We start from the raw sequence: 24,587 nt of genomic DNA, 5'->3' as shown, positions 1-24,587 counted from the left end.
AGGCACAAGGCAGCACAAGAAGCAGGGCACTAAATCACACATCTACGGTGCAGTCGCCCCACTGACACACAACCACTTCAGCTGACATCAGGCTACCTCGACAGGCTGATGGATCACCGCACCACACTCCATTAAAGGCAAACAGGCCTGACGAGCCCTGACATAACAAACAATTAGTCACTGCTGTGGGTACAGACTTTATATGCAAGGGCTTTTCACAGTGGGCACCTTTATTTGGGTAAAGGGAAATGTTAGGTTCACAGTTCTGTTGATTACAACAAAGGCTACCTGCAGATTTTACAACTGCTCGACATATAAAACAACCACAAAATATCGTATGTGATTAATCTCAAAATCAAAGGATGAGCATAATGTTGTATTTCTAGAATTGAAAACAAAAGTTTTTCTCTCTGGATGTTCTGAAAACATCAATCTCTTTTTCAACTCCAACAAAGCAGATTATTTTAAACCAAACTGATTTTATCATTGCCAAAAACTTACATAATAAATAACTAATCAAATGTGCTTTATAAAACATTTTTGTATATAGAAAATAAGCAACAGATACTTAGTTGAGCATCCATGAGTGGGTTCTTAATGCTCAAAATCATTCCAATTTGACATTTTAGCACTAATGAAAATTCAAAATAAAACTCAGAAGAAGAATTTGCAACAGCTTTCCAAAAAGCAAAAAACTTTCTGAAGGTTGTGAACCTTAGTCAGTTGCACTCAAAAAGGGTTGAATATGGCCGAGAGGAACAGGAGCCGATCAGTCGAGAGCTGTGCATACTGTATCTTACTCTGCTACAGACAGGGGCATTAACGTTATGAGGTTAGCAGTGCATTGACAACCTGCGACCTGGATGATCTGCAGTATTTCAGACCAAGTTTCCATCTTCTTGGCTTTGTCAACCTGTTGTCAGGTTAAAATACTGTTTTCTTTTGCACATTTGATCTCAAAACCTTTTGTTGTGGCTCCATGGAAACTCAAATCTCCATGCTCCCTTTCTCAAAATAGACGAGTGTACATTGAACTTTTGGTCCAACAAACACAACTGCTGCTCTGCCTGTTAACACACATCTTTCAACACTTAATCAGCCAAGAAACTACAAGTAACTACAGAGCTGAAGAAACAGGTTTTCTTTTTTAAACAAAATAATTTTATTGTGTAAGTAAACATTTGCAATAACCAAGAGGAAGATGGCAGTGGGTCATGATTTGCCCAATTTGTTTTGCTCACCTGGAACAACCATAGTGAAGGGAAAATGCAGAGTGTAAAACATGGGGGCAGCGGGTTAATAAACACAAATTCAAGATTACAGCTGACAGACAGCTGAACAAATTTATGAAGGTAAAGAAAAAGCTAATATACTTTAGTGTGTGCAAAAGAAAAATGATGTTGCTTGGTTCACAAAAATGAAGAGACACTTTTGACCTATAGAAACAGAAGGCTACTGTCACTTGAGATGGATAAATAATGGAGCTCAACGTTGGCTTCATGTATTGCCCTTCACCTTGCAGACCTCACTTGAATATTCAGGTGCATCACTGGCTCCTTTCTCCTTAATAAGAACTAAAGCATGCTCACAGGCAGGCAGGGCCGCCACTTGCAGGTCCATGGAGAAATTGTTGATTAGCATCAATGTCTCCTGTCTGTTTCCTACCAGCCTCCACACAGCTTTTCTACCTGAATCACTTGAAAAGAAAAAGTAAGCCCACTTTATTTAGTTGGCATAGTGAAATATAGATGTATTACTCTGAAGTTTGCGACAGAATGAGAGTGATGCATTTTCCTTTATCAGGAACCTAATAGACTGTATTTTAAATAACCAAATGACCCTAATCTAAAAACAAAGTGTGATATTATTAACCCCTAATCGTTAAAGCATTCCTGGAGCTCAGTGTCAATTCACTTTCTGTAAGACTAAGATGTCATTAGCAGACATACCCAGGTTGCAAGTGGAAATCTGAGGCTGTCTAATAATTTGTGTGTGAGCAGGACAAAACACAAATATTGGTGGGAATTCAGAGACAGAAAGATGTGTACTTACCCAGCATCTTCCAACAGCTCCACTGGCAATTTAATGACAACAGCCCTAGTATACATTAGATTATTAGACTCCAGAGTGCAATATCCCAGGCTGGATAATATTACTTTTCCTCTGGCTGATGATGCATTACAAAAACAGGGAATGGTGTAACAGATGTCTCTTGGGGTAAAAATAATAAATCACGCTGGCTCGCAACATGGTTAAGAAAAAAATGGCACCAAAACACTCGCATGCCCATGAAACAATTCAGTGATTCATCTACTCTGTTCATTCCTGCTGAGCTGCAAGCCTGCAGAGGAAATGAGACAGAGAAGTGGGAGAAAGAGATTAGTTTGCATTTAAATTGAAAACATCATTAAGGCCATAGTCCTAATTGTGTTGTTTTAAAACCAGTAAAATCTAATAATGACTTCATTAGCGAGTAACCGTAATGGTGAGTCTGAGGGTAAAGGGAGAATAAGGACTGAATATGCAGAGAGTCTGTGTGTGTAAAGTAGAAGACGTGACAAGATAGAGGAAAGAGTAAACCAACAAAGGCTGAATCACCATTTCGATACAAAGCTAACTGCACACAAAACGATGCACCACCAAGGGCTAAACAAGGTAAATAGAATATGAGCAAATCTCAGTTGGCTTTTAAGAAGTGTGTGTGTTTGTGTGTATGGATCTATGGCTAAATGTGTATTTCCTGTCATGCAGGAGGGGACTGTTGGAAAAGGGAAGCTCTAATCCATAATACGGCAGCTCCTTGCATGGCTGCATAAGTTGGTGCATACATTACTGCATCAATCAGTGCTAAGCTGCAGTGTAATTTTCTGACTCCTCATTTCTCTCCCCACCCCATCACAAAGACAACACCCCATGGCTATTTCTGATGAGATTCAGAGCTGAGGAGAGGGAATGGGGGTGAGGAGGGTGAAGGGTGTTTATGGAGTAACCTATCTCCTCCCCTCTTTTCTCTTCTCTTCTCTTCCCGTCTTCTCCATCCAGCCCCCTGATTAATTTTCAACTAGATTGCTGGGCAAGCAGTACTATTAGCATAAAATTTCCATGGATTAAGCCCACCTATAAATCCCCCTTACCAAGCTGCTTGTCAAACACAAAATTTCAGATCTCATTTTGTTTCTAATATCATTTTCATATGGGGCGGGGGTGGGTGATGGGGATAAGGGTTGAGGATGAGGGGAGAGAGAAGGAGGCTGGTACCAAGGTGGTGCGACAAATCAGTGGACTGTTATTCCAAAGATAAACTGAGTCATCAATCAAAATTAAAGAGCCCGCTGGGTTTGAAATGGCATTTTGTCCAAGCAAGCGAATATGAACGCATGTGTGTAAGCCTGCTTGCATGTAAGTATGCAGTGACTCCAACAACCAAGGTCAATGCTGATGGGTGGATGGTGTTGGTGACTTAACCTCATTTGACAAAAAAGACATGATCTTAAGCTAATCTGTCATGTTCTGGTGATTTATGTGATTGTTCGATGTTTTGTTTTTTACTTTCCTATCACATCACAAACCTCCACCTCTTTCCAAATTAGTTTGAACGTAGTTACATTAAAATCCAACATTGTTAGTGGTGCCCTCCTCCACAGCCACGAACTAACAGTAACATTAATTATGAAAAATAAGTAAGGAGAGCTTGGCGGAGGTTATTTAATAAGGATACAGAATCAATGCATTTTGATCAATCCAAGTTAATTAGAAAATATATATTGAGAAACAATCAAGGTGCATAAACAAGATTAAAATAAATGAAGTGTGCTCTAATTAAATGATACAAATTTTCATTCTGTGGCAGTGCTGTATTTGCTGACATCTTGAAGAATAGAGTACGACACACCTGACCAGCCTCATGGGACCTACTTCTACTGCATTTTTAGTATGGTTCATTAGTTCTAATACAAATACACCAACATTTCTCTGAAATAGCACAACGAAGTAGAAAACAACCCTTTTTCAGACAAGCATTTTCACACCAATAAATGCTCTTGTATGTGCAAGAAATGCAGATCTTCTGAAAATGCTTCTGCATTGGGCATACAAGTGGCAGTGAAAATGCACGATGTGGATTTTAGAAATACAAAACACTGTACACATCCTTTATGAGATGTTTCAGCGCTTGTCTTGGGTCTTTGAGTTATACTTCTTTTTGTCAGGGTCAACACGCATATCTTTTGACATTTTTGTTCTTAAGAGCGCATATTTTATTTCTTCAATTCTTGAATTGACAGTGGAAAAACAAGTCTACTCTACACACAGAGGCCCTCACACCTTAAAAAAGTGGAAGCTAGTTAGCAAACAGAAATGATAAAAATATCAACGGAAACACGCAAAAAATGTAAAAAGGGTTTGATTCCTGTAATGCCAATAGTAGTTTCTCCATCAATTATTGAGAATGGTATTAACATACTATTTATAAATAAAACAAAAATAGATATATAATATCTTTGTTAAATTTCTATTAATGAGAGCTTTTTTTATTATCTGTTGAGAGATGTCTGTGTCATTTCCTGTCAGAAACAAGCTTCTTGGTTGAATGAAAAGTTTTAATCTAAATCTGCCAGGGTGCAAATCATTTTAGGCTTAACTGTATGGCAGCAGTAGCTAAAAGACACTCATCACAGATTTGTCGCCGAAAGGGAGACACTGTAAAAGGTAAATCATCTGAGGCCTCTTTGAACTTCAGTTTTTGTTATGCTTGCTTAGTTGCCATGCATAAGAGGATTAAACAAAGTATGAAAAGTACAATTTAGGAATTGTGAACATTCCTTTCATAAGATGTTTAAAAATGGCACAAAATGTTTCAAAGTTCTTCAAAACACCATCACCATTTTTTGATGACAAGAGACAACAGAAGTTGTCTCTAATAACAATGACGCTGACACAGGTTTTAAACACATTTGCACCTCTTTTATAGATCTTGTCTCATCAAATTAAGTAAATTCAGCTGTAAACAACAGAAAAAAATAGAAACTGCTATTCTTTTCCTGAGGCAAAAACATAATGCAAATGGTGTTTATGAATCCACAACATTACACATTATATTTCCAAAACTAAACCTGCTTGTTTCTTTGTAATATATGTGCTTCTGCCATTTATTTGTCCACACCTGTATAATTATGAATTTTCAGAAAGGTTTTTTACTATTGGAACAAAGCAGAAGTTAACAAGCAGTGTCTCCTAAAAGAAGTGGAAGATAAGACCATTATCTGCACATGATTAATTTTTTAATTCTGTATTTATATGGAGAACAGTAAAATATTTATATGGAAAAGGCTGTAAAGATTTTGTATGAGAATTTAAGAAGTTTGTTTCATACTAAAATGAACTAAAATGAAAATGAATTAAAATGGCCTGATGAAAATAGACGCAGAAAATAATGCCAATAAAGGCAGCGAACATTAATTTGTATTTCTTCACACCTATAGATAAATATTGAAGATTAGTTCTTTACACATAAATATTTTACCTGCATCTTTCAGGTTGCACAATGACTTAATTTTAGCAGGCAAATGCCCATATGACAAGACAGGTCATGAAAAATCTTTTTATAGTTGTTGACACTTCATTATAGTGCTTGTAGTGAAAGTAAAAACTTAAACAAAAACAAATAAAATGTCCCCTCAAAATATCCATTGTCTTAGCAAATTTAGATATTTAAGAACTTAGAAACAGAAACAGGGAGTTCAGGGGTGTTCAAATATGAATGTATGAGACATGCATTAACTCACTCTACCTTTACTGCAGATGTTTCTCTCAGGTCAGTTTCTGATCATTTAGTTGTTTTCTTGCCTCCAGCACTAAGTCAGACTCCAGTCCTGTCTGCACTGCTAGCCTCTAAACAAAGAAAAAGAAAAAAAACAGAAACTTATCAAAATGTTGTCGAAATGAAGGCCTAGAATGTAAATCACAGAAACACAATAATAGACGTGCACACCAACACACATCTGTGTGTGTTGGGGTGTGCGCACACAGACGTGTGCACACCACACATTTTTCTTTAGCACAAAAACCTAATTACAAATTATTTTTCTGTTAGCTATTTGTGTCACGAGGCTCATGCTTGCTCAGACACAGCAACACAATAATTTAATGTTCAGTGATTTGTTATCACTTATCAGGAATAATTATTAAATGTTTGCGCAACTGTGAAATTAAACAAAATCCCAGACCATACAATTAAACAAAATACAGCAAACACAATACTATGAAGAAGTCACAGGAGCACGAACCTGAATAACGGCAACCACAGTTTATTATGCTCTCCTTTAATCTGAACCGCTGACTTTGATTAAACCTGTGGAGGGCTGTCTGGGTGCTCACAACTTTCTTGACCACTTCTTTCTCAGTTTTATGTTACCGTCATCTGGAGTCTCATGAGGTTTTCTATGTTTTAACCTGTTTTTAGCTTTCACTTGTCTTTCTTCCTTTTAGTTTGCTGACCTCTCTGGATGAGTAAAAGTGACTCTTGTGAGTCCAAAGGAGCAATTACTAACAAGCATGATGTGCAACCCACCCTCTTCTCCCCCTTGCGTTGGGAGGGGATAGAGTGAGGCCAAAAGCCCTTCAGCAAAAATGAATTTTCCAATTTCAGTTAGTTCTTCCATGAATAAATAAACAAATGAATAATTGAAGGGAGCAACATAAATAAATAACATCACAAACATTTCGCCGGTACTCATAAGTATTCTGCAGATAACTTGGGCTGCATGCTAATGATAAAAACAGTACATGTAGCAGGTTGAGATGCATTATTCACCACTCTCCTTTCACCTAAATTAAATAAATAAAAATCTTTCTCGCAACTCAAAACATCCTTTCAGCATTGAAGTGACAGGCCTCTCCCATTTATAAACACACAAGGACACCACAGAAAACAAATAACTGACCAGCCGGATGCTACGGGAAATAAATAAAAGAGAAAGGACCTGGCTGCCAGGGAAAGGGACTCCAAAACCTCAGTAAGTCATTGAAAAGGAAAACATCTAACTGGTGAGAAAGAAGCAGACCTTTATGAGGCCCAAATACGATTAATTCTCCCCTTGAACACTTGCTTTAACAGCAGTACAACGCAAAAACAAACACACAAAAAACTTCTCTGCGAGTCTTTTCTGCTTGGGTCAATCAATATAAAAAATGAGAGGGATGTGAAGGTCATCATTTCTACCATAAAAGGCTCCGTACCTGCTCTGAATATTAAATCTGTTCACTCTAGCTGACAAATAATTAGAGGGCAAAAGTTTTTACATTTTAATCCTTGTGCTCTACTCTGAGTTGAGATATAAGTGGCTCCAATAAAAGAAGACTAAAGTGGGGGTCATCAACAACAACATAATCTGAGGTAACAGTGATGTTGCCTTCAGCATCTATTACAACTCTTTGAAGGAAGCTGAATAATATGAGTTACAACCACACTGAATTTCCTGATTAAAGCAAATGGGCCACGTTAGAAAGCTGTAGCAGAACTTTGTGACACACTGAGAAATTTTTGCTACTAGCTGATTAAGGTTTGTTGAATGAGAGACGCATCTGAAACATGAAAGACACGAGTCGACTGAGGATTTTGTTTACCTCTAAATTTAGGATCACTCATTAGATTAATTCAAACCCATGTTTTTATGATCAAACATTTATTTGAATTTGCTAACTATAAAATAACCAGAAGCAGGCAATGATGATCCAATAAAGTCAGATTTATGTACCATGCTCAAATACTAGCTTGATGCGTGTCAATACAGAGTACCTCTTTCTGGACTAAACCTGTACCTTCTCAAAATAACTTATAACTAGTTATCTCCAAGTTATCTCACTAGGAGATAACTTTTTTATTTTGTTGTTTTTCTGGTACGCAGCTAGTTCAAGCTTCTGTAGGAACAAGAACACAGTTTTCTAGGTGCTCTGCTTATTTATCTTAAGTAGTAATGATAGTTATTTCTATTTTATTGATGTATAAAGTCTATTATGCTGGTCTATAAAAATATCATCCATGACAAGCAATAACAATTAGGTAATTTAAATGAGGTATAATCTAAATGCTTAATCTACCAATATGAGTACAAAACAAACAATAAAACACTTAATCTTCAGGTTGCCAGTCTCGAATCATTCCTTCTCAGGGTCATCTAATGCATGTAAATACTGAACAAGAAGTAAAACCCTGGTTACTAATCTCCTTGTACTACAATAAAGAACTAAGCATCAGCAAACATGGAAGTAAGTTGCCCTTTATCCACACTGTGGTTTCATTTAAAAAAAACTCATTAAGGGCTACTGTTAACATGCTTTCCAAGCACAAACTGTTAATTAAAAACACAAGAATAACATGCATTTTAACACCATAGGAGGAAGAAAAAACTAATTTGCTTTGTGGCTCTACTGATTGCAGTCTTTGGTGAAGCTGATGTTAATTAGAATCCTGTGATCTGATGTGATGAGGGCCTGACCACACAGCAGCTTCCCTCTATCAACAATCTGGCTGCATCCATCCACCAAGTAAACCCATAGTTCATGTAAAACAATCACACACAGCCTATAGGCTGTACAGGACGCATCTCTGTTTCCTAACATGCGTAATAGATCTGAGCCTCCTATACACATGGTCGGGATTTTTTTTTTCATTTTTAAGAGCACCAACAGTAACTTCTTATGCTGTATACCAGATCCATCTGTAAGTCCATCTTTCTTTTTTACATGCGGTCATGTAAAAAAAAAAAGAAGGACAGTGGTTTCAAGTGCAATATTATAAATATATAATCTGGATCAGTCAAAGGATAAATAGAGTAGCGATAGCATTATTTATGTATCTTACACCTGTCTGAAAAAGATTGCAGAGTAGATCTTGAAGATGTATTTTCCCAAAGTTATGCAGAAGAGTCTGATATATGTAAATGCTGTTGCCCGAAAGTCACACTTTGCTCCCATGATACTCTAACAAGAAGTCTGTAGGAGCTTTAATACATTTTTACTGAAAGACCGTCAAAGAAGGGAGCCATTTTTATGAAGTCACAAACTCACGCAATGACAGGATCAGCCCATAAAAGTCCATGTGAAAGAAATGAACAAGTGTTTGCCGGGTGTGAAAATATACTGCAGCACGCACCTCTGCAGACCCTTCTATTAATCAACCTGTCCACACTTTGTTTTGAGAGTAATCTCACCCAACCACCAGAGAAGCACTCAGCAGTAAGTGGCGCTTGGCTGTGGTTTGAAGGCCGAGGTTTATTACTATCCCAAGGCAGAGCAGAACTGTGCTGTAAAAACACATCATTTCAGAACTCATCACTTGACTTTGGCAACACGCCTCATGTATCGGGGAATGCAGCGGTGATCTGAAAATTTTCCTGAAAAGTTTGTCTATCATATCAGTTTCAAACATTAATTGTGAAACCTCCAATATATTCTGATCAAGACATTTAGAGGAGTTGGGTTTTCTAGGTAGGGGTTGCAGGTTGCGCTACTCTTCCATGCTGTGTGATCATGAGATATTTCCTGTTTTTGTATAGAAATTCATTGCTGGCCCAAAAATATTAAAAACAATACGTATAACTCAATCGATATTGTCACAATTTATAATTATTTTTTTAACCCTGCAATGTTTGGATTTAGATCGTGCAGTCCAAAGATGAATGCCAATATCCACACATGAACTTTATTGAAGAGGAAAACCCAAACAAAGAATAAAATTCCCATCATACCACACTGTTAAATCCACTTAACAGGATTCTGGCCACCCACAGTGAACCAGTGAAGACCCAGGGGATCGTCACTGGTTTTAGTCATATTCTTCTGATGGCAAAAAAATAGTCCCATAGTTTTAACTTTAAAAAAATCAAAAGTTAAGAGTTTTTTGTATTAAAATAGCAATTTATACAACTTACTCATCACCGGAAGCTTTTAAATTATTAATATTATCGATAAAGAAATTTTGAATCTAGAATTCTTTTATTCAAATGAGAGGAAACATCAATAGGATGCATTTTACTATTTCACTTTGATAAGTAACGCCAATCATAGATACTTGAACGAGTCAATGGGACAAATGACCCAAAGCCTTTCTAATAAAACCTTGATTATTTTGTTTTATTCTATTTTATTTATTTATTTATTTTTGGAGTACTGTGAAACCTTTTTGCTTTTCCTTGGTTTATTTGTTGCAAGTAGACGTTAACTCCTCTAGGCTATTTTTTAGCTATAGTAAAAGTCACATTAAACTTCAACTAAACAAACTGCCTTGTCTCCTTTTTGAACTTCTCCAGAATACCTCCTTAAATATTTCAATGATAGAACAGAAAGGATGGACTGAAATTTCCAGCAGAGGTAAATAAAGTGCTGAAAAATTGAAGGAGACTGTGGTGTTTGGATGGGCAGTGATATAGTGGAATCAAGTTTGGATGCAGGAGAGACTTTTAAGCTAAGGTTCCTATGGATCTGTTCAGTTTGAAAGCCATGACAGGCATATTAAACTTTTCTAACTTTTAAAGGCCTACGGTAAGGACGTGTGTTTATTGATGTGCGAATATAAGTTGGCTTCTATGGCAAACACAATGTAATACTGAGCTGACATTTAAAGAAAAATAATTAAAATTCAAGAAAGTGTGTGTATATATTGTGGATGCAGAGCAATGCAGGTATGAGCCAATGGCCGCTCTTAAATAGGTGACCTACATGCTATAAAGAGGACATTACTTTGGACTACTGTCTAAACACTGTGTGTGAATCCAACATTCATTCTTCAAGGGCATGAAGATTGAATGTTTTCCTCCTCTACAAGCGATGAAAAGAGCTCTTGACCCAGGTCTTATGGGTAACATATTGGGCACAGCTGCAGCTCTTCACAAGCCGGAGATTTTTTTTCTCTCAAAAGACAGAGGTCAGCAGGTCATGGCATAAAGGCCCACAGCATTTCCAGCCTTTTCCAGCTTTGCTCTTTGAGCTCAATCAAAAGGCCTGAACTACTTCCAAAGGTAGGCATGAACACTTGTATGTAGTGGCAAATCCATCAATTGACACGAAGAAAAAGACAACATCTGCAACATCTTCAGTCAATCGTTTCTTTCTCAAAAGGAAAAAGAAAGCCATTTGTTGAAAACCGAAATAGAAATTGAACATGGCAAACAAAACTAGAGAGTCAGATGCTAAAAAGCTTAAAAGACAATATCTGGGTAGATGCTAGCAGCCTTTCCTCCCTTGCTTTGTTAAGAAGACCATGGTGTTGTGCAGGCAACACAAGACTGATTATGTTTTGTCATGAGTTCTTTTTTGAGTTTCCTTCAGGTACAGTAGTACTGTTTTGGGAGCACTTTTATTCCAAAAATTAAAGAAGGTGCTAAACATGGTTTCCAGATGTTATACATGATGTGTGCAGATATTCTAGACTGTTCTTTATTTATAACTTCACTACATTTGATTTCCTATCATCAACGGCTAAAATCTGTCTGAAAATGTTGACATTCTGTACTGTTTCACATATAGCAGTAGATAGTCCCTCTTGTACAGTCCTTTGCTGTCTGACACATGCTGACATAATTCAAGGCAAACCTCTACAATACCTGATGTTATTGATTTTAAGTCCTGTTCATATGGAATTTTAAATTCTTTTTGCTTTTTTAACAATAGCTTCGTGACAGCCACTCTTCAGTTCAGCATATTTTCTTCATTTCTTATAAAGTCTGGCAAGCAGAACATGGACAAAGGAAAGATCAGATGCATATTTCACATTTTGAATCTGGTTTGTGGTGGAGTTTTCTTCCCCTTGTTTTCAGACGTCAACATGAGGTTGCAGGAAGTACAATAAGCAGTTTTCAAATTAAGATATTATTTATTATTAATTATGTGACAAGGTAATTGTCCTCTAAACCTAGTTACTGGTTTTTCCTGCATCAAGCACTGAATTTCACAATGCAGAATTCATTATGAATGCAGAATTCATTATTCCATCAATATATAGCAAGACCTTAGGATACAAAGCAATGCAAGGCCTTCATAGTACCATTACAATGCTTGACTCTCAATATGGTCTTTTTCTGAAATGCTTTATTTTGACAGCAGATGTAACTTCTACTTTTGTTTCTTTCAGATCACAGAAAATATTCACAAAGGTTATGTAGACTGCCAAGATATTTATAAGCAAATATAATGTGGTGTTTTTAGTTTTTAGTTAGCAGTGGTTTTTACCTTAGATGTCTCCCATGGACACAATTCCTGCCGTGTGTTTTTGTTGTATCATGAACACTGAAGTAGTTGAGGCGTCCATTGCTTTAGCTGTTCTGTGTTCTTTGGTGACCTCCTGAGTTGTCAAATTGCTCTTGCATTAATTTTGGTGGACGTGTAATACTTTGGGAATCTATGCTATTGTTTAATGTTTTCTCCTTTTATTAATACTGAAGCTGTCGCTTTAATAACTCAAGGTTCTCATGTTATTTTTGTCTGATTTTTAAATTTGTTTGATCACTTAAAAATTGAGACAAAAGAACAAAACAGCAAAATAAGGAAAAGTCTGTGAGGGGACAATTTTTTTTTTTTTTTATCAGTGTGAAAGTCAGGCGGAGGAAGTCAGAAATCAAAGGGACATGAGGATAAATGCATGCAGACTTCCCATGTGTACATTTATACGTGCTGTTAATACAATGACCACTTACATTTTTCTGCAGTTACCAATGTTCTTCTCCCATGTACCTCAAAAACCTGTGCTTTGTTCTGCCTCTTAGCTTTCTCCAGCTCAACACTTAGACAGAAACTACAGAGCAGAGGTGAAGCGTGTGGAGGATTGGAAGAGTCTGTTTTTAAAGGTGTCAGCACACCTAACTTCTGCATAATTCATGTCACACCTCAGAGATGATCCATTAGCAGGTTACGCCAAGAGAGCTGTGCAATAAGCTGACGAGATGCAGCTCTCGAGGACATTGGCAGACTAGCATGTCTGCCAATGTCATATACATGAAATATCCTACACTCCAAGAGCCAGAGAATAGGGTGGGATTTTCCTCTTGGGGCAGCATCCTGTGTGGCTATGCTTTAAACCATTTTTACTGAACCGATTTCTGGGCTTTGACATTGAGGTGCCCAAAGAGAGAGCAAAATCTGTGACGAAAAATGAAAAGAGAAATAGGGCAAAGGATAAAGAGAGGTAGAAAGTGGAGCACAGGGAAGAAGCAATTCAAGCTACCACAACCCTCCACACTTCCAGACGCTGATTTATAATTTTAATATCTCTAATTTCCACAGCAGCACCCGTTTTCCAAATGTCATTTTCCAATTTATGTCAAACCATGTGACCATTTTTCTTAATACAGCTTATGACAACCTCTGTGGCAAAGCGGATATGCAATTCAGATTGAGTGTCTTACAGGCCTAGTGGCAGACACACTAGGGTGTTTATATGTTTATCTTTATCAGTGTCTGCTCAGTCTTTTGGGGGGGGAAACACTGGGAGCATTTTATACCAGGAAAAATTGGGTTCGCTGCAAAATATGTGCCCTCTGGGAATAAAGCCATAATTTAGTCATAAATCTAATAATTACAGTTAACATAATAAGAATTATGATAGTGAAAATGATAACGTATTAAAATATGAATAGGAGGCTAAAATTAAATGTGGGCTAGTATTAAGATTATTACATGAATACTGATGTTAATTAAAACAGAACATATCTTTTTCACATAACACTCAGTCTTGTTGTAATGATCTTCAGCTGCTCCAAACTTCAGCCCAGATGGAGCAACCAGTCATTACTGGTAAGTCTAATTTGCAGAAGTCTTCCTGTAAGGGTTTAAGGGTAAGTTGATAAAATGCCAAAGCTAGTGACATCAGAGTGACTTACATAGTAATTTTGCCTTACAATAACAATATTTTAGTGCTTGAAGCCCATAATTATAAGTTTTTTTCCCAATGGTTTAAATGGTTGAAGCCCATGTGCTTCAACCATTAATATCAGGGAATTAAAAAGAAAAAAACATAAACACAAAGCTACATTTATAAATGCCAGATTTATAAATTGGCACCATACCAATCACAAGAAGGAATACATTGTATACTTTTTGTATTTTTGCTGCAGTGCATGTGTTGTATGACTACACTGGGAATGCTGTTGACTTAAAAAACACAGCTGTTCTGTGTGAAAATTTCATTATTTTGCACTTTTCTTCAAGTAAACATTTCATGTAACTTTCCACTTTAGCTCTCCCATCCATCTGTTTATGTGTTTATCTTTATCAGATAAACGTTATATTTCATCATTAAGGTGAAATGAACCACACCATCATCGTACGAAAGGTCGTTATTATGATGATCAAAAGCTGGGACGATTAGTTGCTATCAATTTGGAACAGTTATACAATCTAAACAACATGTTAAATGTTGACACAAAGAGGACTTGGTAAATGTCAACGATCTAAATAAGATTATGCAGAAACTTAAATAATTACCAAAGTGAATTTTTAAGAGAGGAAAGACGCCCAGCCCCTTATTTCCTTCACTAAAACTGCAAACACAAATAAATTACTTTGTTTTAGTTGTATAGTTGTAAATATTGCTAATGTTAATGTTGAGAAATTGTGATTTAACTTTGAGTAAATATCCCAAGTAGCAACTGTCTTTATACAAAGCAAAGTCAGCTGATCAAAATATTCATTTAGGTTGAACGGTGCATCATCAAGGTGCAACACCGCATCTGTTTAGATCTGTGTTTATGGTACAACTTGCCTGTCCTAGATCACCCCAACCAACAAAAGCTCCAAGAACCAGAAACATGCAGGTAACCGAATGCGATGGCATACTGCTCTTAAGAACTGACTAAAGTAATCTAAAGAGTCTCACCTTTATCCCTTGTCTCCCCTCTGAGCCAAACACTTATCGACTCTCTGAGTAGCAGAGCCCGCCAGTGCATGTTCCCAACTATTGAAAGAAAGGGTAAAAATAACAGGAACAAGTTGTCGGAAATGAAATTTCAATTCATCCAGTCCCTTTATACACTGGTGCGAGAGCCTGTCGTTGAGAGGGGGGGATCAATAGTGTTTAGACAGCGGGGCAGATTTTCTAAGCGTCGGATCAATAGGAAGGAGAGAGGAAAAAATACCCTGGCTTTTCTCTGGCTGTTGTAGTAAATAGGAACAAATCAGTGGCCTTAGGCTAAATGGATTGACCAGCTGTTTCCGCGTTCTGTGTTGTAAATAAAGATCCATTCTGAGGTGTGTAACTGAGGCCCAAAGGCACAAGTGCTGCTTTTCAGGTTGGACTTCCATAAGATGTGCTGGGCCACACAAATGTCCTCATCAAAGGTGAACTGTGACAGAAACAGAGAGCAGGTAACCGAATGTGATGGCATACATCTTAAACAATTACTTGAGATGAGAGCACGAAATGCAAATGTTCTTGTGAACCTATTTTGTTGGTGTGTAGGATGTGAGGGTTCTATCAGAAATACAAAAAGGCATTACATCCTTTACATGCCAATAGTTTTTTATCAAATCCCTTGTTTGATTGCTTTTGTTGAGGAGCACTGTAAATGGGGAAAAAAAACTTCAACCAGACTGCTTATTTTTGTATATTTATGTTGAGTTCATTTATAAAAGACTTATCCCAAATACACCTTTCAAATACATAAAATGTAATTGAAATTGCAACACAGAGCAGAATAAAACACCACATTTTTCGGTGCCAGCTAACGCAGAACGGTGCACAGCAATCTTAGAAATACAGAATTTTAGCTGAATAATGTAAATCATTGCATGAAGAATAACATTCGTTCATGAGGTAGGCAACTATAGCAATCAGAGTGTAAGATCCTGGCAGGATGACTGATGGTCTGCTTGCTTTGCCTCACCTCTGGACTTATTAAAGAAAAACACCACAGGCGAGGCAGTCATAGAACTCATTGGTCAACCACAGTGGCAAGAGTGATAGGTGAAATTCATCACAGAAAACCCTTCATACCAAGCAAAACAAACACTGGAGAACAAAGTGACATGAGAGTGCATGGTCATTATAGTGCTGGTAGCCTCCAAACATAGGGACAAGAGACTTCATAGGACTCTGGTTTATGGAAAAAGACAGCTGCTGACTGTAGCTTCAGGGCTGACAAGGAAAATTTGAAGTGCGTAAGGGAAATCTGAGGATTTTATCATTCCCTCAGATCCTGTCATGGGCAAAGATAGCAAAAATTGCTTTCTCATCATAGCCTTTGCTTCTGGCATTCAGAGTAATTGCTAAACAGAAAGGATAGCGCTCCTTTGGTGTGTATAAACAAGTAACACTATCTACTGTTTCAAGAGATAATGTAACAGCATTTTATGCAGGTAAAACATAGAACAGCATGCTAGTTTTCATGCAATAACTGCACAGATTCCATATACAATGCATATATGCCTTACAAAGCATAACCTCTGCAAGAACAAAAAGAGCTAGACATGTCATATGACTCATTTGAGAGCCATTTCATAATATAATTGGAGCATTGTGTGTGCATGTTTGTGAGTGCTGCATCTCACTGATTAAGAGGTGACCTTACATTGTGCATTTACCGCATCTCGAACTGAGCAGCAGAGGTTAGAGCATAACTCGTTGGCTTCCTGAACACATTACCTTAATGATGCCATTCCTCACGCCTCCATTTCAACACATTTAGAGACAGAGCAGTTGCAGCTTCTATTGAGACAATCAAATGTCTCCGCCAGCTATTTATGCACAAAAGGGTAACCTGATTTAACAACACTAACATTCCTCCCATCCCAAACACATAAAATATATAGACAATGCCATCATGTTGGAAGAGTCATTAAAAATTTAGATAACACTTTTCTTTCTTTCCCAAAAACTCTCATCTGTGGCTGCTTGTTATTGTGATAAGATTAATATCAAGCTGTGCATTACGACAAATGACAAGAGACTCACTCTAAAGGCTGGGCTGGTTGTTCTTCTGTTTCTCCTCCTGTTTAGTACTGATGAACATTCACCAAATGCAACTTCTTACAACAATTTTGGACTAAAAAAATTACGATGTGGCTGAACAATATATAATGTATATTAAAAAAGTCTGATGAGGCAGAGATCATTTTCTTACTCTTGACATGTCTTTTTTATCCAATGAACTGTGCCTGCAAGTGGCTGGTCTTTAATGGGGCATGTCCCACTAGACTATCTGTTCTATATGAAAGTCTCTGTAATAGTATATTTCCACCATTTTGAGATATTTGGGGTGTTCTTGAGAGGAGACAAAGGCTACTGAGAGTGTTTATGTTTCTGGTGAGTACAGTAGCTTCTAATGTGTAACGCAGGGCACTTTAGCATTCAGACGCCTGGGGCTATTCTTTAAGTGGTCTTTACTTTGAAAACACAGGTACCCTCCAGGGGATGAGGAGTGGTTTGTTGCATGCATGTGTCTGTGCATGAGGAGTCAGTTGGCTAGGAGGGAAGGAAAAAAAAAAGAGCAGAATCATTCCAAGGGCCATGCAATGCACTGAATTATATATCCATACATCATCAGCCCATGTCAGACTTTGATTCAGTGCGGTGGTCTTACAGAAACCACTGTGCTATCATGTTTAATAATGCAAGCTGGGATTAGGTGCTTACTCTCTTCTGGTAAATGCGGGCAAATGAGTTAATTCCACTGATGCCCTCTAAGCCCCCGCAGGACTCACATAGATCTAAACATTAAGCTTAGATTTCTTGTTCTTTTTCTGCATGTAGCAAAACAGTTTTAATGCCTCAATTTAAGCCAAAGCAATGTAAGAAAAATTGGTTGTTGCTATGTAAGAATTGAACATGACTTTTGATGTTTGACAATCTAATAAGTTATTGAGGGAGCAAATACATTCTTTGCTTAGCTTACTGCTGCTTCTTGCTGTATAACAAAAGAAATATTTTTCATAAATGTAATAAAACATGAGGAAGATCTCTCACTGTAATTATAGTGGGAGACAAGGAACCTTGGCAACCATGGCAGCGCTCAAAACAGCACAGTGTAACATAAATATACAGTTGTCATGTATATACAGTACAAGTATGCCATTTTCTGACAGCGTTCTTGATGAAAACCAGCTAAGATGAGAAAAAAAAATAAAAGAAAATACGATTTTGTTTTGCACTTCAGAGAGTTAATGGTGTCAGTGAATGTAACAGTGAGGCCTCATAGCCACTTTTAAAGGCATTAAACCACTTAGCATATCTCAGCTGGTCCCAATGCCAGTGACCTTGGTAATGAGGAGCAGCTGGTACAACAGTAATTAGGCCTTGCTTTCTCCGCCTTCAGGAATCTTTTATTTCCATAAAACCTTTTATCCATTTCTGTCTGTGCTGCTATACAGTCTCAAGCCAACCCATGCAAGGCCATTAACGGCTACAGCAGTATAGTAAACGTCATTACATAGTTTGTATCATCAATACTTCTAAAAACAGAACATCAATAGGAATGGAGGCAGGGCTGATACAATATGTTTCTGGTAGTTTCACAATCTTGTAGGTCTAATTAAGCTGGGTTTTACAGAAAGGCAGAGCAAGAAATGAGAATGGAAGGAGAGGGTGACCCAATTAAATCTACACTGAAACTCAGAACTACTCTCCAGAACGGTTCAGTATCCATGAAATAAGAGAAACATATAAAAACAATGAGAACAAAGCTTATTAGTTCCTAAAAGAAGCATGCATTAACATTCTCAAATTATTTTTTTCTCCATATCTTCCTGACTATCCCATGAATATATATATATATGATTCAATGACAAGTGAAAATGTGCGAGTGCCGAGAAGATATGAAGAGTTGCCATGGTGATATAGCATGGAATCTGACTGTACAGTTTATCCGTGGTCATGTGACTGATATGTGGAATGCTGCTGTGCTCGAGGCATGTAGACCACAGGCCACTTAACCTCAGTTGCTGGTAGCGATCACAGGATGATTGAGCTGAATTTGTTGGTGGTTTCTGTCTGTAGGTCAGGCTAGATGTGTATTTGGTTGGTGCTACTCCAATCAAAGCCCAGGCATTCTCAAATCTTCTACGTTTTAATAAGGATGACAGAGGATGGGGCAGAAGACAATAGGATATTCATACATAGCTACAACATCTACTTTCCATAAAGACATTCTTTAATGACACAGAAGGAAGAAGGAAATAACGGTGATGTCATTCTTTCAGTAGAAACAGTCAACATTAATGCGATTAGCACATTTGTCAAGGACTGCTTATGAAGGTTCTGATTTGCAGTACTGCTCAAATTAAGAGGTTCAAAAAAGCTTTGAACATTGTCTTGCCTTTGGACAGTCTATTAAGAGAGTCTCAGCAGGAATGTTTTTTTAAAAACAGTGCCCCACTCTGCAATCTTTTGAGGATGAGGCGCTGAAGCAAAATCAACTTTCTTTATTGTTATATCATGTTATAACACATATACCCAAAATCTTGTGTGTCTTGAGTTCATACAAACTACTTCTCAGTCCAAAGAACTGTCGTAAACGAAACCATGGAGAAGCATTATTGTGATTACTTGATAAATGTGAAATGTTGGAAAGGGTAGAAGCTTCTTAAAGACATAAAGGTCAATTGCAAGGCATCATATATGGCTATGGTGCAAAGTAAAATTTGTTACGTTTTTTAAATTTATATATACTGTATATATATACAGTACAGACCAAAAGTTTGGACACACCTTCTAATTCAATGGGTTTTCTTTATTTTCATGACTATTTATAAGGCAAGAAATCCCACTTATTAACCAGACAGGGCACACCTATGAAGTGAAAACCATTTCAGGTGACTACCTCTTGAAGCTCATCAAGAAAATGCAGAGTGTGTGCAAAGTAGTAATCACAGCAAAAGGTTGCTACTTTGAAGATCTAGAATATAAGGGGTATTTTCAGTTGTTTTACACTTTTTTGTTTAGTGCATATTTCCACATGTGTTATTCATAGTTTTGATGCCTTCAGTGTGAATCTACAATGTCAATAGTCATGAAAATAAAGGAAACTCATTGAAGTAAAAGGTGTGTCCAAACTTTTGGTCTGTACTGTATATATATATATATATATATATATATATATATATATATATATATATATATATATATATATATATATATATATATATATATATATATATATATATATGTAGCATTTTCATAACTACTGAGAATAACTCAGTTACTTGAGTTATTCAATCAATAACTCAGTTACTTGATTGTTCTATACAATGGTCCTATGCATCTGGAAAATAAGTAATATCCCCTTTTAGGACTTTAAAAATTTCTAAAGAAAAACCTTCTTGGAATCTGACATGACAACCTGGTTTAAAGGTTACAGTATCACTTCAAATTAGTTTATTTATATATCAGTCCAGCAGAAACTGTCAGCAAAAGCAATACAAATTCAATTGGACCAGAAAGGTCATATTTTTGTTTTTTTGCATTTGTCTAAACAACAATATCCACTAGGTTACACTTAAAATTATTTAATTATGTGAATGAATCACGTAAATCAGATTTGGAACTATTACTGGTCAACCACAAAGGTTATTATGATTGCCATTTTAAAGACAAGTGAATGCGCTTCGCTAATATTTCAACTTAAGGTAATCAGAGGTAAAATGCAACACAGAGAAAATTAGGGGTGCCAATGATTGTACTACCGGAATGAAAAATGTGGACAAAAGGAAGAAGGTAAAGGAATAAGACCAAACAAACTCAAGAAAAACATCCCAGTAGAACAATTATGAATCTAATCAGAGGTTTCTGAATGAAGCTACAGCTCTCGTCTCTCACTAACATTTGCATCATAACAGGGTGTGCAATATTAATTTCTGAGTTTACTGCCTATTGGAAGTGCAAACTATGAAAACCATTAAGAGCCCAAACAGGAAAGCAATTTGCTGTCACATGGATTTGCCTCTATTAAAAAGAAACATCTTGTTAACCATGTGGAATTAGAGTCATTTGGCAAAAGGCAGCCTGCTGTTGCTCTCTGGTAAAATAAGTAATTGTGCTATTTCTTTCTTCTGCCCCTCTCTTTCTTTGATTTGTGCAAGCAAAGCGGGGAGTAGTGGATAAAGGGAGTGACTGGATGCAAAGGTAATTAAAGTTGCTGGCTATCTATTTGGTTAATGTACGGATCAAGCCTGTCAAGAGCCTTGGAGGCAAAGAGCAAGATGAGAAACATCTATTTTTTCACCAAGTATTCCAGCCTCCAGGCTGACCCAATCTAATCTATACATCACCTATTCCAGTCTGGCAGTGCACATATTAAAACAAAAACAATCATTTCACAAAACCTGGGATTAATTCAACAAGCTTATCTTACTTCAATTAGCTTCCAAAGAATAAAATCTTGTTATAACATCTCATGCTTACTGTTTGAATTCATACACCTTTGGAGATGTTTAAGCAGATTACATAGTAATTCCTTCGCATGTTGCCCATTTGTAGTGATTGTGACCTTTCACACGGATTTCCAATAAAGTACTTCTAACATGTATTTCACAGTTAGCTGTAAAGAGCCTCATATCTAACACTGATGGCACAAACAAGTCTTTAAAATGTAGATGTTATTACGACTCTGAACAGTATGAATTAAAAAAAGCAAACTTGTTATTACATAACAAACTATGTTGTATATTAATGGCTTATTTCTGATATTTGAGAAATTTGGTAAAAAAAAAAAAAAAACCAATTTGAAATAATCCATGGAAAGTTATCTTGCTCTGAAATGTAAGTCTTTTTTTCGCTCAACAGACTAACTAATATTTTGGTGACGGTATTTGACTATAAATGTTCAAAGCAAAATTTTTTAAAACAGTTAGTCACCAAGCTTGGAAAAACTTATGTAACCAGTAAAATGCCCTGAAACATATAATTCAACCTGATATTCATTAGTTTGGTTTATATGCCCAAGTTTCACTTAATGATCTAATCCATGTTGCTACAGTATATATAGAATCAATATCAACTATGTTTTTGTCAGATTAGTTATTTTAGACAATTTTATATTTACTTCCAACTCTCACTGAATGGGAATCAGACAGAAGCAGCTGTACAAGATATTAGCAGTTTGGATGTGGAGGGAGCTGGTTTGGCTAAAGCTCAATTGGAAAAGGGGCCCATGGCAGCAGGAGTGGACTGGCATATGGGCTACTAGGAATTTCTTAGGTGGACTGATGGGTTAGCCACTGGAGAAGGAGTTGAGTTCACCCATGCAGCATTCTGTTGTTTTGTAGCACAACAATGCCTAAAACTATGCTGTTTTTCTCAAATGCCTTCTCTACTTGTCCTGCACTCCAGTAGCCATTTTACCTCCAGTAGCTCAGCTCTGATCAGAAAAACTTGTTCCATGAAGCCTGGTCTATGGAAACAAATTGCCTCTGTGGTGCTTATTAAAAACCAAACAGTCACTGCGCAGATATGCCCTGTCCCTAGTAGTACCACAGGCAACTCAAAATATTTCTTTCCAGGAATGTGCTGAACTGTGACTAAGAACACAGAACCTGTAAAACAGAGAAAGACAAACAATCCTGACAAACTTGTCACTTTTTGGTCGTGATATTGTTTGGCTTTTAGTTAATTTTGTTACAATTTCTCTGCAAAGAGTTATGTTTTGTTTTTCCTCCACACTTCTAAAAGTCACTCTTTGAGTTCATTGTGTAATGGAATTCTGAGTCCAAATTGAAGAGCCTCCAGATATCCCAAAATCCAGGAGAGACCAACTATCATCACATACTGTATTTTCTAGTGATCATTTTTGGCAAAAGGAACAGTAGTTTCAGATGAACTGATTATTCCTCCACTTGTAAGAGTTACTGAGGTGGTAAAATCAAAGAAAAGAAAAGCAAAAGGTTCAGAGAAACTAAATAGATTTCATCTGACACACATTTGCAACATAAATTTTCTTGATTTACATCTAACATTCTTGTTCAGTTTTTTGGACGTTCACTTAGTTTTCTGAAATTGTGAAATTCTGTTGGTGTAACATTTCTGTATTTTCTGTACCTTTGTAAAATCACCTATTAAATAATATTTTTTCCTGCTTTCTCTCTCCTTCGCCTGCTCCTGGGTACAACTTTAGATACAACTGAAGCAACTCTAGAAAACTCTGAAATCTTAAGTGCTTGGAATAATCAAGGCGACAGTCACAGACTCAGTATGGAACTGGCTAAATCACTTGGGTATAGAGTAGATTTTTCTTGTGTAAGGTTTCCATACGGGACAGTTGAAACCATAAAGACTTGTTGCACTGCTGCTTTTCAACATGAGCTCAGTTAACACTTTCCTCAATCAAAGCCTGATGCCTCTGGTAGTCTCTAAAGTGTCTCAAAGAATCATCACTACAGGTTTCTTTTCATTAAAGTACAGTGACTGTTTTGTTCTCAAAACTGCAATTAGATTTCATGGTTCAAAATAAGGTCTTGAAAGCACGATTTTTAAACCCCACGGCAGGAATGAGTAATATCCAGGGGTGGAACTACATATTTTCTGCGATATATGCAGTATGGTCCCCATCATACTTGGTAGATTCTCTCTCATGTTATTATGATACTTCCACTTTCCTGTCTGCTCTTTGGTCCGATCCTTGTGCCATCCATGACAGATATGGCATTTGTTTACTACATACAAGGAAAGCACTACTGATATGCGTACGGTACTTCACTTTAGGAAATCCAATGTATTCTTTTAAAGTCAACTCCTACACTGAACTTCTAGATAAGTAATATTTCCTGTGGATTGTCATGACCTTATAATCACCAGCTCGGTGGGTTTTCCTTCTAACATAAACTAAGCTCACCTAACTCCATCAATGGACTGAGGAAAAATAGGAACTTATTGGGTGGCGTGTAAGGTGTTTTATCGTTGGACCAGGAGGGCCCATTTACCGTGAACTGCATGCTCAGTCTTGACCACAGGTATTGATTGCCAGCAATGGTCATGGCGTGGCTGACTAGTTAAAGCCATGCATGTGCCCTCAGTGGGAGATGAAAATGAGGCCTTTGTGTGTAATGATCTGTGTATGAGCAGGGAGAAGAGACCGCAGAGACGGAGAGGGAAAGAAATGAAACGATTCCCTTTCTCTTTCATGAGAGGAACTGCACTGAGCCATGCTTGGCTGCTTAATGTGAAATTTGTTTTTTGAGGGAAAATTAAAGAGAGAGAGAACAGAATGAGATGGCAATCAGAGGAAAGGGAGATAAATGCCTGAATATGCAGGCAGTGAATGAGAGCATCCTGATGCTCAGAGCTGAATGTGAAGCCGTCTATTGGGGATAGACCGTGACATGATCTGTCTAGAAAGTGGCAAGCCCAGGTCTCTGTCATAACACTCAATGTGAGTTGGCCACAAAAACAATGGTCTCTAACAAGAAAGGTGGAAATGATGAATAAAAGACAGAAGTATGTTTTTGTTTTCGAAGGTGCAACTGCAACTTTTTTCTCTTCAATAAGAAGCTAAGAGTCACGACTTACAAATGTGCCATGAACCAAAGGCTTGAGTCCACATACACCATCCAGCAGTCCCCAACTCCAGTCACTATATGTTAACCGGGCAAGCTTCACTACATCACTGCTTTAC

At 37.2% G+C, this 24,587-nt stretch overlaps 1 long non-coding RNA gene across 3 annotated transcripts in view; it reads right to left on the bottom strand.

Moving 5' to 3' along the window:
- LOC111608382 overlaps positions 1-24,587 on the bottom strand; it is a 56,646-nt gene that overhangs the window by 17,123 nt on the left and 14,936 nt on the right. For 2 of the 3 annotated variants that reach the window (XR_002752636.1, XR_002752637.1), the window contains one exon: positions 5,789-5,889. This is a non-coding gene — a long non-coding RNA (uncharacterized LOC111608382). Of the gene's footprint in view, positions 1-2,052; positions 2,342-5,788; positions 5,890-24,587 lie in introns of all 3 variants that reach the window. The other variant, XR_002752638.1, reaches the window with a different exon arrangement.

Source organism: Xiphophorus maculatus, chromosome 4 (genome assembly GCF_002775205.1).
Source record: "Xiphophorus maculatus strain JP 163 A chromosome 4, X_maculatus-5.0-male, whole genome shotgun sequence".
NCBI classification, from domain to species: Eukaryota; Metazoa; Chordata; class Actinopteri; order Cyprinodontiformes; family Poeciliidae; genus Xiphophorus; species Xiphophorus maculatus.
Note: the sequence above shows the minus strand (reverse complement) of the source record. Positions and strands in the feature narration are given on the sequence as shown.